The following is a 3,224-nucleotide window of genomic DNA, read 5'->3' as shown; positions in this document are numbered from 1 at the left end:
GTTATCAGATAGTAGGCTGCACCAGGCCTCTCTGATGGTGAGCTCCCACATACTGTGGTTGTCAGGTAGTAGGCCTCTCCAGGTCTCCCTGAGTAGTTTCACAGTGGTGCTGGGTTTTGTAAGCTAGTGGCCGCTTACTTTCAGTTTAGCAGACCTTATCAGGCAGCTACCAAAGGTGAGCTTGCGCCCTGGCTCGACTCAAGTTTTTATTCTCTGCTACGGGTTCCCTCCTGGAACCTCTTTATCTTGCTACAGCCTGGTTGCCTACCAGGTAGATCTAATGCTCCCCTCACTGAGGGTCAGTATGAGTATGTGGTCTCCTGAGTCTGATCAGTCGGTCGTAGGCCTCTCATGAGGCCTCCCAGTTAGATCAGTCCTTAGGCCCTCACAGGCCTCCTTAGTGTTTTGAAACACAAACACTGGGTTGATCCGTGGATCGAGTAGAGAAACTCCCCTCGCTGGCAAGGGTTGTAATGCACTATGCTGAGTCATACTCTCCAGGATATCCCGTCTCTGAGATCCGGTCCGAGTGGTTCACTGCCTGCTTCGCAGTCCCTCGGGTTGGATGCCTTCCTAAAGGCAAGTGTCCAGAGGCTCTGTCTTCGGACAGACAGGAAGTGGCCAGACTATAGTGTCTTGTATGGTGACACCAGGTCAGGCCTGCCTGGTGGCATTTCAGGTGGCACGTTCCCCTGAATAGTGACTGGCTGGGGTTCCCTCAGGTTCCCTAGCCACATTCCCTAGAAGGGACCCCTTCTAAGAAGTTGAAGTTGTGGTCCTAGGCCCTTGAGCAGGCCCAGGTAGACCTTTCACTAAAACTATGTTTATGGAGGTTTTTCTGTGGTATCATATAGCTTGGGCTATGACCGTAGGGAGTGCTGTCACTGACAGCCCAGTGTGACCTGAGGGTGAGTGGTTCTAGCGTTTCATTTGAATTTGCTAGTTCTGTCAGTTGTCACTGCCGCTTGGCAGGCACTCCCCTTAGCATGGTGGCGTTGGTATATCGTTTCCCAAAGCGTCATTCTGACGTAGTGTAGAGTTCCCTTTCGAAAGGGAACGTCTCAGGTTACGACTGTAACCTATGTTCCCTGAGAACAGGGAACGAGACACTACGTCTTCCTGCCATGCCTCGGGGCCTGCCTGCAACAGTCCCTTCAGACGATAGGATGTTTGTCATGTTTGCAAGGCTCCCTTTTATACTTGCAGGTCGCACGTTAATCATTCACGTTAATGATTCACGGGCCGTCGCCGGTCATTATGATTGCCGTGATTTGATAGTGATTTCAGACACCTGTCACGCCTGAGGCGTTCCCCCCAAAGCGTCATTCTGACGTAGTGTCTCGTTCCCTGTTCTCAGGGAACATAGGTTACAGTCGTAACCTGAGACGTTTTCCACTACAGAGTAAGGCGCTCGCTCATTCAGTACGCGCTGAAGGCTCGTTGCAAAATGGCTTCTGCGTTTAACAGACCAGAAATAGAAGATCCTCCAATAACCAACAGGTCTGGTGTTTGGGTGCACTTTGGATTCCCTGTAAGCTATAATGGTGATGATAGAATGAATGGTAAATAGTAAGGTCTCATATCCGCGGCTATAATATAAATGTAGCCTACCAATCGCCGTGGTGACGTCTTTTGCCCTGTTTGAATCCGTTGGAAATGTCTGTCTAAATGCTGCGGGGATAGTTTGTTGTGTGTATGTTTCTCCTTTTTTCCATCTTTTCCCAGATACTGACACACTAAGGTGATGTCGGCGTAAATGAGTTGACATCTTTCAAGTATTCCCGCTGGTGTTTTTTTTTTTTTTGTACCCTAGATGCGACATATCGTTGTTTTTTTTATCCACCACTCTCTTGCCATCACCATTATAGCTTACAGGGAATCCAAAGTGCACCCAAACACCAGACCTGTTGGTTATTGGAGGATCTTCTATTTCTTGTATGTTAAACGCATTGGCCATTTTGCAACGCACCTTCAGCGTGTATTACTGAGTGAGCGAGCGCCTGACTGAGTAGCCTAACATAAACATATAAGTTGGTGTTTTTTTCTTCTTCGGGGGTGTCAGGGGCGTTGCCTGTTACGTCGTTTGGGTTATTGGGCTACCTTGTTGAACGCATATCATTATATTTCACAATTTTTTTTATTTTCCAAATATAATTAATTAGTCCAAGGAACCGTTCGGTCCATAATGCGTACCGCACCGAACGCCTCGTACCGAACGGTTCAATACGAATACGCGTATCGTTACACCCCTAATATATATATATATATATATATATATATATTTATAGGTGAAAAGTATAAAAAAAATTTAACCTGAACAAAACTCCCCAAATTATTTTAAATAAAAATTTACGTATTAAATGCCTCTGTATATATGAATTGCATTTTTTTAACCATATTGTGAATAGTAAAATAATAAAAAAAAGAGCATCACGTCACTGACCAATTGTAGCACATATTACCAGCAGAAATTTTCAATTAAATCAGCACCGAAATTCCATCTGGGCCTGACGATGGCTAATGCAATCAAATACTGCTTTGGAGAATAAAAGGCAGATGAGAGCACACACACACACACACAAGAATTAAATTAAAGACCTCGGTTCAGCTAAAGGGCTGAAAATCTGTACAAACCTACAACCAACACAGTGGCAATAGTGAGGTAAGAGACAAATTAGTGTGGAAAAGCATGGAAAGTATTGATCCATCTCTCTTACCCTTGTTTCTACTCACTTGAAAAGGCTTGTTTTCTCTTTCCCTCTCTCACTCTGATTGTCCAAGTGGAAAATGTAGTAATGGTTTTTGCTTGTTGAATTGATACATTCTGGGAGAGCATCCCTGCCCTCACAGGTGCGCGTGTTAGTGTCAGGATGATGCATTAGTCAGACCGCCGACCTTTCCACGTCTTTATATTGACACACTCCACAGAAGCACAGTTCAGTCTCTCAGCTGTCTGCATCTGAAGACCGCGTCTTGTGACCAGTCACATGACATGAATTAGTCACAAATGCTGGTGCCATGTCAACGACCAGCATGTGTTCATCAGACATCACTTCACCATGTCTGTCTCTTGGAGCATCACAGTCTTTCAGTGTCATCTCTCCCTGGCAGTCAGTATGTCCAACATAATTCTGTCCAGTCCAGTGAAATGATGGCGTAAGTCTCTAAAAGTCTCTCGTAGTTCCATATTTTGATCGTTATACTGTGGTTGTATTATTTCCTGC

The sequence above is a fragment of the Carassius carassius genome, chromosome 24 (genome assembly GCF_963082965.1).
Source record: "Carassius carassius chromosome 24, fCarCar2.1, whole genome shotgun sequence".
Lineage (NCBI taxonomy): Eukaryota > Metazoa > Chordata > Actinopteri > Cypriniformes > Cyprinidae > Carassius > Carassius carassius.
Note: the sequence above shows the minus strand (reverse complement) of the source record.